The sequence below is a fragment of the Dendrobates tinctorius genome, unplaced genomic scaffold (assembly GCF_039654945.1).
Source record: "Dendrobates tinctorius isolate UK_male_01 unplaced genomic scaffold, ASM3965494v1 ptg000129l, whole genome shotgun sequence".
Classification (NCBI taxonomy): Eukaryota; Metazoa; Chordata; class Amphibia; order Anura; family Dendrobatidae; genus Dendrobates; species Dendrobates tinctorius.
This window is the reverse complement of record NW_027361797.1, coordinates 33,868,799-33,882,567: the sequence shown is the minus strand read 5'-3', so window position 1 is coordinate 33,882,567 and position 13,769 is coordinate 33,868,799. Positions and strand designations below refer to the sequence as shown.

General features: G+C 41.5%; 1 long non-coding RNA gene across 1 annotated transcript in view; it reads left to right on the top strand.

The window, feature by feature from the left end:
• The first annotated feature begins 547 nt into the window (after window positions 1-547).
• The window catches only part of LOC141047881 (uncharacterized), a 60,755-nt gene continuing 47,533 nt past the window's right edge, over window positions 548-13,769 (top strand). Inside the window, exons 1-2 of the long non-coding RNA XR_012219923.1 lie at window positions 548-677; window positions 10,302-10,399. This is a non-coding gene — a long non-coding RNA (uncharacterized lncRNA). The remainder of the gene's footprint in view (window positions 678-10,301; window positions 10,400-13,769) is intronic.

Here is a 13,769-nt window from a genome sequence, read left to right as displayed (position 1 = left end):
ATTCTTGCATAGATTTCAGTGGTATATAAGCCTCAAAAGACTTGTTAACATTTTTTATTGTTATTATATTGCTCATCCATAGACAATTCCATGGTCTGGAGTACATTGGAGTACATTTCCTTGGTATATAACACTTGTGGTGTAATGACCACTGTGTCCACTAGGGGGCACTGTGTGGATGTCCCAAGAGAATGGATGAGTGGCAGAATCCTGAAGGATAGTTATGTATCTCAAAGTGGGTGGCTTTGAGATGGAGACTTGTGTATGTGTGATCAGCAATATCATTGCTGAGGTGTTGTGTCAAAGTGTAAGGGAGAAGTCTGCAGGTAACTAGAGAGATGGGCGGGTTCTGGTTACCTACAAATCCACCCAGGGGTGTGTCTGAAAACACCTATAGTAAAAGGCTTTGTAAGTGTGTGAAGGACCTGTGATGAGGTCATAGCCATGTGACCCAGTGGAGGTGGCTACGACCATATAAGGTGGCCAGGGTAGGTCACAAGGTGTGAATGCTGGGACCTGATTGGTCCAGTTTGGAAGGTCCCGTGAGGAGAAGGATTGCCTCACTAACAGCCTGTGGAGCAGCTGTGTGTGTAATGGCGGCCAGCGTCTGAGAGTCCCTGTGGAGTGTGTGGATGTCTGCAGCCTGGAGAAACAGCCATGTGGGAACCCTGCCATGGGTGAGATAAGGATGAGGCTGAATATAATGGACGCTATGCTGTAATGCTGTTTAGATTGCTGTGGTTTATGATGACGAATAAACCTCATGGACTATGTTATGGCTTATGAAAACCCGAGCTGGATCTGATTGTGTGGCTGCCAAGTGAGTGTCTCCCAACCTTGAATGACAGCGCTACCTCACACACTCAAAAATCTTTTTCAAAATTTTATCGGTATTATATTGCTCATCCACACAGTATACATAAGCCTCCAAAAACGTATTCAAAATTTTAGGCTGTGTTGCAGATTTGGTAAGCTTTTGTTCCATGTTCAAGTTATGGGTCTTAGTACTTATCTTTGACCGGTTGTGATTTGGGCTATACATGTGAGAACTTGAGACAATACTACTGTCTATCCTTAGTGCACAATCCTGCATAATATACACTTTGTAGCACACTGACATATATTTAGGTCTGTGTATTTACCTTCTTTCCCTTTTCCCTACTTACTGTATCCCTACATGCACTTTATATGGAAAAAACCTATAAAGGGCCTTCCAGCTAATTTATACTTATTTCTCACCACCCAGATACTGTATATCACTGCATTACTTGGTATTTACTGTCCCATGGAGGATATGTGTGATGGATAAAAATGACCCCCTTGTACTTATTGTTCCTCCTTTGCTACAAGACCTCCAGTTATCATTTGTTTGTTATGCTATTTAATGTTTTTATATATTGTATTTAATAAACTTTGTTATCCTTTTTACTCCCTTGCATGGTTTATGATTACTCCATTTCTTTTCTCTCTCTTGCACTCACTACACTTCTTCCTCGACAACACATTTTTTGCCACTAGTTAATTATTTGATGAATCTTGTTTTTGCGGAAATGCATCACATCCACGATTAATTACCCTCATAATGGTTATTAAATCAGATTTAACTACTGTACACATAAATGGTAATTGCAAAGAGAAGCTAGTTCACATATTATGCTGTGATAATGGATTTACAGTCATTATCCCACAGAATCCAGGAGAAAGCGTCCAGAATCTCCGTACAGCGATCCAGACCAACTCTATTAATAGCTGATTAAATCCCCTCCGCTGCCCCCTCCTGTATATCGTCTAGCACTGGGGATAGAGGTTAACAGCATGTAAAATATAGACCTGATAGTCGGTGCAATGGCCTCTTCTAGTTAGAGAAGGCACAATTGGGCTGATGAGGACAGTGCATTGGATTGTGATTAAGGATGGCTGTCCAAGGTATTTCAGGGGTACTTGAGAGTAAATGCTACATTCAGACAGAAAATAAAGATGACAGCTGAGTGAATAGATATCATAAAAACCTTTGATAAAAATGATCTCAGATTATCTAAAAGTATTGTCACACTTAGTGATGCACCAGCGATCCCGACCAGCGATATGACGCGGTCAGGATCGCTGGTACATCGCTAAGTGGTCGCTAGTGAGCTGCCACACAGGCAGATCTCACCAGCGACATCGCAGGGGTCGGGGGTCGCTACTTACCTGTCAGACGAGGCGATCCTGACGCCCTCCCGCCCACGTCCACGCGTCGCTCGTTGGCGCTACAGGAAACCCAGCAGGAAGCTGACAATGAGAAACGGTCCAGGACGTTCTCGCGCGATCAGCGATAACCAGCGGGGGAGCGGTCGGAAGTAAGTATCAGACATAGCGATATCGCTAGCAATATCACTATAACGTCACAAAAACCAGTGACGTTATAGCGATAATGCTAGCGATATCGCTTAGTGTGACAGTACCTTAAGAAGCTGTAAGTGATCTTCCTCCAAGGTCAAATTTGGGCAGTAGAAGGCAACTTCAGGACTGTGTCTCTGTAGGAAAAGCAAGGATGACTGTGTAAAAGAACAGCATAAAAAATTAATCCTCCATCCCATAGTCCCGTGCCCATATACCCATCACACATATCCGCCATCCCATAGTCCCGTGCCCATATACCCATCATACATATCCTCCATCCCATAGTCCCGTGCCCATATACCCGTCATACATATCCTCCATCCCATAGTCCAGTGACCATATACCCATCACACATCCTCCATCCCATAGTCCAGTGACCATATACCCATCACACATCCTCCATCCCATAGTCAACCATTATGACATCATAATGAGCGGTGGGGCTTGCAACCTATGATGACATCAGCGTCGCCATGGCAACCATTATGACATAATGAGGGGCGGGGCTTGATAAACACACTTTTCCCCCATTATGTAGATAGGGGCAAAATTGTTTGGTGAATTGGAACGCGTGGGGTTAAAAATTTCGCCTCACAACATAGCCTAGGACACTCTCGGGGTCCAGACGTGTGACTGTGCCAAATTTTGTGGCTGTAGCTGTGACGGTGCGGATGCCAATCCAGGACATACATACATACATACATACATACATACATACACACACTTGAGCTTTATGTATTAGATTCGATCTGCAAGTAGCAACTGCCCAACCTTACTCAGTTTTTTTCACTTTAAAGGGGTTGGCCGGTCTGAAGCTACACGTTTGCAGTCGAGTTTTCCAGTTCCGGGAGTGGGCGGTCATATGACGGCATGTACACACCTGTCCACATTCCGACTAGATGGGTATTGAGCGAGGCCAGAAGCAGTCTAGTTGGAATGGGGCCGAGCATTTGGGTCACATGACTGCCTGCTCCCGGTGCTGGAGAATCCTCACAGTGCACACTACGCGAGATATGAGGATTCACAAGTCTGCAGTCACATAGAGTGACTTCAGTCTTGTATCTTAAAGGGAACCTGTCACCCCTTTTTTGAGATATCATATAATGATATCATTCAATTGTGTGTCACATAAGGATTCTCTTAGTACTTTTGCTTCCCCCTGACCCCTCACCTTTCATGCATAAATACCTTTTTTATATCAGTTCAGATGTATGTAAACTGCCACGGTCTGGTTCGATGGGCGGGGCTTATTCACCTGCTCCCCCCTCCCTCCCTGTCTTGCTCTACACAAGAAGAAATGCATAGAGCAAGACAGGGAGGGGGGAGCAGGTGAATAAGCCCCGCCCAGCGGACCGGACAGTGGCAGTTTACATACATCTGAACCGATATAAGAAAGGTATTTATGCATGAAAGGTGCGGGGTCAGGGGGAAGCAAAAGTACTAAGAGAATCCTTATGTGACACACAATTGAATGATATCATTATATGATATCTCAAAAAAGGGGTGACAGGTTCCCTTTAAGACCAGACAAACCTTTAATTCTTTATTGTTTCTAGGCAGAACATGCAACATCATCACAAAAACGTTCAGGGCACTATTGCTGCTGTTGTTTTTTGGGCATTACTTAATTTTTCTTTGTTTGTCCTTTCTGGGAAAGGGGAATTGTACTAAAAAAATACAAAAGAGAAGTAAAAAAGACCTTTATCTATATGACTGCCTCCAAAAGAATGTATGTGTCGCAAACTACAGATTTATTGCACATCCTTTTAATTAGTGAAACTTGATGTACATACCAATACTACGATTTGTTGTTGCTCCTGTTTATGAGTGTGTATCTAACATTTCTTGGTCAGTACTTTTGGGCAGAGGGGAATAGTGTTAAAATAAATGCAAAAAATAATTTAAAAAAATACGGTCAGATTGAATCAGTGTTCTGCACATTTCTCCTCCTCCTCCTCGGACTTTCAATTTTGATGATCATTATGTCAAAGACAGGACTCGAAAACCAGAATGAGGTGACAAAAAGGAGGGCCAGAAGCTGTGATATCACCAACCATATTCCTGTATGGTCAGACACAGCCTTTACACAGTACAATACAGTATGCCCTTCAGGCTTTGCAGAAAAAGTTTGGTCTGTCTGAGCTCTGCCTTATTTGCTACAATGCAACACAATACAATTTAGCACTGTATATTTTGTATTGTCTTTATGATCAGCGTAAAGCGATGACTGATTATATCATGTAGCAGGCAGACTGGAGATTGGGTTACTTTGAAATCCCCCAATTGCAGTTGATAATGGGATTCACGTCGCCTACGGAGGTCCCTCGAAGAAGCTATTAAATTTGCCACAAGGGACAACTGTGGTATCAATCATGTCATCACCCTCATATTTATATTGGAAAAAGTACGCACAAAGTTTTAAGAAGGAATAGACGAAGAACAACAACTTTTTCATGTTCATCGCAAAACCTGGCTGTGTTAGGGACCCTCAAAGACAATGTCACATGCGGCAGGATGTGGAGAATGGGAAGAAGGAGAAAGAGAAGGAAGTGGAGGAGGACATTGAGTTATCCCAAGAACAGGCAGGAGATAAAGCTGACAGCATGTGTGAAATTGCAGAGAACAAGGCAAGCTGATGAATTACTTGAGGGCTAACAGGTGTATTGTTAGCATCAAGCAAATAAGAACAAGTAGCTTTGAAAGTGATGATATGGCTACCACAGAGCCTTGATCTCAACTTCATCGAATCTGTATGTGATTACATGTAGAGACAGAAGGATTTGCACAAGCGACATTCACAGAAGATCTGTGGTTAGTTCTCCAATATGTTTGGAACAACCTACCTGGCTAAGGGCCCCGTCACACATAGTGACTCACCAGTGATCCCGACAACGATATCAACTTGTCAGGATCGCTGGTGAGTCGCTACGTGATCACTGGTGAGCTGTCAAACAGGCAGCTTCACCAGTGATCAGCACCAGCGAGGCCGAGTGCGTGGCGTCGCTGTGTACTTTAGTTACCAGCGCGCTCAGGCAGGGAGCTGGTAACTAAGGTACACATTGGGTTTCTAAGGGGCGTGCGTCACTTAGAAACCCGATGTGTACCTTGGTTACCAGCTCCCTGCATCAGCGCGCTGGTAACTAAGGTACACATTGGGTTTCTAAGCACCGCCCGCTGCTTAGAAACCCTGCATGTACCTTAGTTACCAGCGCGCTGATCGCTGGTCTCCCGCCTGTCACACGCAGCGATGCGTGCTGGCCAGCGGGAGACCAGCGATCAAAAAAATGTCCTGGCTATTCCAGGACGATCAGCGATAACCGGCAGGGGGGCAGATCGCTGGTCAGTGTCACACACAGCGATCTCGCTGGTGAGAAAACTTGTGACTCAGCAGCGATCTCGCTAGCGAGATCGCTATGTGTGACACGGGGGTTTAAGTCCTTTCTAAGGCTGCGAGCAAGTGTACTTACAGTAGAAGATCAGATGTTATCAAGCTGTATTGAGAGTAAATGGTGCTTGCATCAAATACCGGTTTGATTTACATTTCTCTTTTGTTTATTCGCTTAATTTGTTTTTAATTGACAAAAATAAACTATTTACTCTTCTAATTTTGAAAGCATTTTTACTTTGCAGCATTTTTTTTCTACAACTGCCTAAAACTTTTGCACAATCATATTGCTTGCAATTTATTCATTGAAGTCCTTGCTCATTCTGAACTATGTAGTCCATTGGACAGTCTTAATAGGTTACTGAGAACGCATACAGAGATAGCTGTCAATCACTGATTAGCACTAGTGATGAGTGGGTATACTCATTACTCGAGATTTCCCGAGCATGCTCGGGTGTCCGCCGAGTATTTGGATGTGCTTGGAGATTTAGTTTCTGTCGCCGTAGTTGCATGATTTATGGCTGCTAGACAGCCTGAATACATGTGGGGATTGCCTGTTTGTTAGGGAATTCCCATATGTATTCCGCCCATCTAGCAGCCGCAAATCATGCAGCTACGGCGACAGAAACTAAATCTCCAAGCACATCCAAATACTCGGAGATCACCTGAGCATGCTCAGGGAAATTTCAAGTAACGAGTATACTCGCTCATCACTAATTAGCCCCACCCACTGGACTCCTAAACCCAGAATGACCACCCACTGGACTCGTAAACCCAGAATGAACATAGATTTAAATGAATGAATCTCAAGTAATTCTGAATCTTTTCTCATAATATTGCTCACCTTTTCCTGCTCTATAACAATCTCCTGGCAGATCAGAGTGCATGTTTAATGTGACAGGTTCCTTTTAATTATGTCTATCCTCCATGGAAAACACTTAGAGGGCAAGTTTGCACCCTTCCCCCTGCTACGAGTTGCAGCGGAGAACTGCTAAAATGCAATTTTTAATGCTCTCTCCTTCATCTGAATGGCTTGTATGTAGTGCTATATTTCCATGCTGGTTGTGGCTTCCCCCCTATGCACTATACTATTCACCGGGGAGCTGAACTAGCAGCAATCAGTTATTCATACAAGAGGCCCTCACATGGGTTTTTTATGATGCGATCACCCCTGCACATATAAGATGTTGGGATACAGCTTGTACGATCTGTGTAAATAGGACCGTGTACTGCGTAGATTCATATTTACCACCAATGAGGATGCTATCAGTTCCAGATAATGGATCACGTCTCAAAAAGATCTGGACATTTTAAAAAATCTCTTTCGCTCTTATCAAGTCAACAGAGACTGAGTATTTCCATATCACGCACAGGTGAATATATAATCGTCAGATCATTTCATGGCTGTCTTGCTGCTCATCTCCCCTGTTCTAAGCTGGAAAGGATTTATTTCTTCTCTCTCCTTCCTATGCAAATGTAACATTCTTCAATTTACTACTGAGATTTGTTTGTCTTACTGATGTCTTTTCATTGTACACGAAATGTAATAAAGAATACCTAGGGGAGAGACTAGATTGAATTTCAAGCCAGACGAAGGATTTAATAAATGTTAGGTAGATTGGAGGACGAATATGACATTTATTTAACTTTGGGCTTGTTTGCCAGCTTTGTTTTCCTTCCAAATATAACCGGATACACGCAGCAGATACAGATACATGGAGGAAAAGGCACAGGCATTTTACATCATATTCCCATGTGGTCGTCTACAGTGAGAGACGCGTCTTTTAATAAGGGCTAACGTGATAAATCCCATTACATAAATAGGGATCACAAGGTTTCCATCTGCAGGGGGGGATTAACCCTTTTGGTGGAAAACCTTTTGAGAATGTGGCTAAGCTTTTTTTTTTTTGTCCCTGATAGCTTTGGCTTAAACTCTATCAGCAGGTTTTTGCTGAATCTGTAAGCATGATATAGTGGCAGAGATGCTGATTCCAGCTATGTATAACTTAGTTTACTGGGTGCAACAGCTGTGATAGAATCACAGTTTTCTCTGATGTAGTACAAGCAGAGCTCAGAATTAATGTTGATCCCTGTGCAACCTCGCCCACATCACCGATTGGCAGCTTTCTTTGTACACTGTATTTTGACAGAAAGCTGCTAATCAGTGGTGAGTGCCTGGTTGAATCAGGAGGCATGAGACACCTAGTCCTGTAGAAATAATCTCCTGTTGATAATACAATGATTGTGTAGAAACAGCAAAACACAGTGTCATGGCTCAGTTTGAGGATTCGATCCGGTGACCTGTTGCCGCATGGTTGGTTCCTCTGTCTGCTGAGCTATTGTCCTTTCTTCCCTTTCCAAATGCTGATAGTTTCTATTTTCTTTGTTTTCTTTTCTTGATGTACTCCTCTCCAGGTGTTTCTCATGTTCCTGTTTTGGTTTACCCTATCACATTCTGGGTGAGGCTATATAATGTTCACCCTTCACTGTACTTCCTTGCTGGCTTTACCTCTTAGTGGATGTATGTTCAGGAGGGCTTCAGCTAAGGCATTTACCTTGTTTGGTACACTCCAGTTTATTTCCTGCAGTGAGTCTGTTTGCTTTCCTTCCCAGCACCTATTCGTTTTACCACTGTTAGGCTTCTGCGGGTTACTTGTTCCTTTTACTTTGGCTCTCCTTATTTTTCCCTCTCAACCCTCTGAACATATTTTAGTTTATCACCCAGGGTTTCACATCTAACTTAACACTTTCCTTTCCCCTTGTGGGCAATGTGTTGCGTGCTTCCCTTTGGTTCCTCTGGAGGTACAAGAAACCTCTTGACAGCATTTTAGGGAGTTAGGTCCAAGGTGGTGTTTTTAGCTATGTAGTTAGTGCCTTTCAAGTTTGTACAAGGACCAGTTGGGTTTAGATCTGACATCTCCCTGTGGTTGAACTTCCCTTTTTCGATTACCTGTGTGTGAATGAGTACACGTTCATAACACACAGCCTAGTAAGTGACACACCCCTAGAATCGGACTCTCATAACCTACAGGAGATTTCTCACTGATTACATGGCAAAGCCCTGCTGACAGATTACCTTTAACATTCTAGAAAATAAAGGGACTTTAGCATCAGGTTCCAGTTTTAGTCGCCATTTCCAGGGCAGGTGCTATTCCAATGCATTTCTGTGTACACTGCTGCTAGAAAGGTTGTGCATCTTCAGTAAAGAGTAACTTATTATAATTTATTACGCATTACTTATATAGCTCTATCATATTCTGCAACGCTTTACAGGCATTATCATCGCTGTCCCCATTGGGGCTCACAATCTAAATTCCCTATCAGTATGTCTTTGGAATATGGGAGGAAACCCACACAAACAGCTTGCAGATGTTGTCCTTGGTGGCATTTGAACCCAAGACTCCAGCTCTGCAAAGCAACAGAGCTAATGTAATTTCCAGAAACATTGCAACAGGGTTAATTATCCAATTTTGCCTCCTCTTGGAAGCAATTTGATGCAGAAATGTTTCCCAAACTCAATATTATGGGGGGGCAGGGGGATCAATACACTATATTTTAGTAATCAGTTTATGGCTCTCCTAGGAGTATACCCTGGCATCGGACTTTAGCGCTCAATGTGGCTGTGGAACATTTTCCTCTATGCAAGCACAGAGCATGTATGCTCTGCAGACACCGACCTCCCTCCCAGGACAGACAGGAGATCAATACACTGCTTACTTAGATCTGCCAAAAAAAGTACAGTCATGGCCAAAATTGTTGGCACCTTTGAAATTGTTCCAGAAAATGAAGTATTTCTCCCAGAAAATTATTGCAGTTACACATGATAATTTCCTTTGTGTGTATTGGAACAACACAAGCACATAAGATAAAAAAAACAAATTGGACATAATTTCACACAAAACTCTAAAAATGGGCCAAACAAAATTATTTGCACTTTTATAGAATTGTGGGCAAACAACTTTGCTTCAAGAATGTGATGCTTGTTCAAACTCACCTGTGGCAAGTATCAGATGTGGTTTAACAAACAAAGATCATGGTACTACCTAAACAGAACGACACCATAAGGATTGATGACGTTTGCCCTGTGGGCTGGAAATGCCAGGCAGTTTTAGATTGCTATTAACCTGTATGTTGTACAAAAATTATGACTAAGTTTTGGGTACTCTTCATCGTAAATTTCTGTTTTAAATTATTTAAATGTTGTAAATTTTATGTGATCTATTAATAAAGTAGATTTTAAGAGACTTTACACTCTTTGTGGTATATTGGTTTGGCAGTGTCCAATTCTAGGACCTGGTGAAACTCATTTATCAACATTTACTAGTCTGTATGGCTTAAATACTCTAAGGCTGGATTCACATGTTGCATATTTGATACAAAATGTACATGCAGATTTTCTGGATTATAGTTATGCTCGAAACACGTAGACTAGTGTCCTTTTATTCTCTTTGTATGTTTTGAGTTTTAATTTTTCCCTTTCTTAACTATGTTGCTAGTAAAATAATGTTTAATATACTTTCCTCAATTCCTGTAGATGCTGGATTTCTCCACTTTGCTGCTATATCTACATCCAGAAGTTAGTCTGGAGCCAACGTGCACCACACCTCGATTCAAGGCATTTTTCAACTGTTGGTGAGCCAATATGCAACTTTTCAATTATTTTTCAGCACCTGAGTGACGCCTTAAGTGTAAACCCCTGCCCTCATTCTTATACTCACCTTTGGTGGCTTCATCTTTTACCAACTCCGCTCCGTTACTGCGGTGCCATCTTGTACCCGTAACTTCTGACTGGCTGGAAGTCACAAGTTACGTCATAAGTAGTGTTGAGCATTCCGATACCGCAAGTATCGGGTATCGGCCGATACTTGCTGTATCGGAATTCCGATACAGACTTCCGATATTTTTTCAATATCGGAAGTCGACATCGGAATCGGAAGTTCAAAGTTGATTGACAGCCTGACGTCATCATGATGCGCGGTGTGTGCGCATCATGATGCGCCGTCATTTCGGGCCTTCCGGGGGTCTCTGCCGGCCTGCCGGGGGGCTGTGTGGACTGCCCGGGGTCTGTACCGGCCTGCCGGTGGTCTGTGCACCCTGTGGGGGTCTGTACCGGCCTGCCGGGGGGCTGTGCCGGCCTGCCGGTGGTCTGTGCACCCTGTGGGGGTCTGTACCGGCCTGCCGGGGGGCTGTGCCGGCCTGCCGGGGGGCTGTGCTGATGTCCGGGGGTCTGTGCAAGCATCGTCCGATGGGACTATAAGTCCCATCTGGCGATGCCTGCTACCATGACAGTGATTGACACATTAGCCAATGATGGGACAGTAGTAGTCCCATCATCCGGCTAATGTGTTAAATGTTAAAAAAAAAAAAAAAAAAAAAAATACTACATACATACTACATACATACTACATGCATGCTACATACATACTACATGCTACATACATACTACATATATACTACATGCATGCTACATACATACTGCATGCTACATACATACTACATACATACCACATATATACTACATACATACTACATGCATGCTACATACATACTACATACATACTACATGCATGCTACATACATAACATATACTACATGCATGCTACATACATACTACATGCTACATACATACTACATACATGCTACATACATACTACATACATACTACATATATACTACATGCTACATACATACTACATACATACTACATGCTACATACATACTACATATATACTACATACATACTACATACATACTACATGCATGCTACATACATACTACATGCATGCTACATACATACTACATGCATGCTACATACATACTACATATATACTACATGCATGCTACATACATACTGCATGCTACATACATACTACATACATACCACATATATACTACATACATACTACATGCATACTACATATATACTACATGCATGCTACATACATAACACATATACTACATGCATGCTACATACATACTACATGCTACATACATACCACATACATACTACATACATACTACATACATACTACATGCATGCTACATACATACTACATGCTACATACATACTACATATATACTACATGCATGCTACATACATACTACATGCTACATACATACTACATACATACTACATGCATGCTACATACATACTACATGCTACATACATACTACATACATGCTACATACATACTACATACATACTACATATATACTACATGCTACATACATACTACATACATACTACATGCTACATACATACTACATATATACTACATACATACTACATACATACTACATGCATGCTACATACATACTACATGCATGCTACATACATACTACATGCATGCTACATACATACTACATACATACTACATATATACTACATGCATGCTACATACATACTGCATGCTACATACATACTACATACATACCACATATATACTACATACATACTACATGCATACTACATACATACTACATGCATGCTACATACATAACACATATACTACATGCATGCTACATACATACTACATGCTACATACATACCACATACATACTACATACATACTACATACATACTACATGCATGCTACATACATACTACATGCTACATACATACTACATATATACTACATGCATGCTACATACATACTACATGCTACATACATACTACATACATACTACATGCATGCTACATGCATGCTACATACATACTACATACATACTACATACATACTACATGCATGCTACATACATACTACATGCTACATACATACTACATATATACTACATGCATGCTACATACATACTACATGCTACATATATACTACATGCTACATACATACTACATGCATGCTACATACATACTACATACATACTACATGCATGCTACATACATACTACATGCTACATACATACCACATACATACTACATATATACTACATGCATGCTACATACATACTGCATGCTACATGCATGCTACATACATACTACATACATACTACATGCTACATACATACCACATATATACTACATACATACTACATACAATACATTCATACAATACATACATAGACATACAGTACATATAACATAGAGTAACATACTTACCAATACTTGTCACATTGTTCCCCGAAGCCATTGTCTTTTAAAGGAATAAATATTAACATAATAAACCACAAAAATACTCACCCACGATCCGAAGCAGTCCACGAGTGTGTCCCACGACGATCTTGGGTAGAGAACTGCAGCATCAGCTGATGCCGCCGTTCTCTACGGGCTGCAGGAATCCAATGACGGAAGGTAGGTATCCTTCCGCACTGTATTCCTCCACCACTTAAAAAAAAAAAAAGTCCCTAGTCTCACTTTATGCCATTGCTGCGTGGGAAATTCCCACACAGCAATGGCATAAAGTGAGACTAGGGACTTTTTTTTTTTTAAGTGGCGGAGGAATACAGTGCGGAAGGATACCTACCTTCCGTCATTGGATTCCTGCAGCCCGTAGAGAACGGCGGCATCAGCTGATGCTGCAGTTCTCTACCCAAGATCGTCGTGGGACACACTCGTGGACTGCTTCGGATCGTGGGTGAGTATTTTTGTGGTTTGTTATGTTAATATTTATTCCTTTAAAAGACAATGGCTTCGGGGAACAATGTGACAAGTATTGGTAAGTATGTTACTCTATGTTATATGTACTGTATGTCTATGTATGTATTGTATGAATGTATTGTATGTAGTATGTATGTAGTATATATGTGGTATGTATGTAGCATGTAGTATGTATGTAGTATGTATGTAGCATGCATGTAGTATGTATGTAGCATGTAGTATATATGTAGCATGTAGTATGTATGTAGCATGCATGTAGTATATATGTAGTATGTATGTAGCATGTAGTATGTATGTAGTATGTATGTAGTATGTATGTGGTATGTATGTAGCATGTAGCATGCATGTAGTATGTATGTAGTATATATGTAGTATGTATGTAGCATGCAT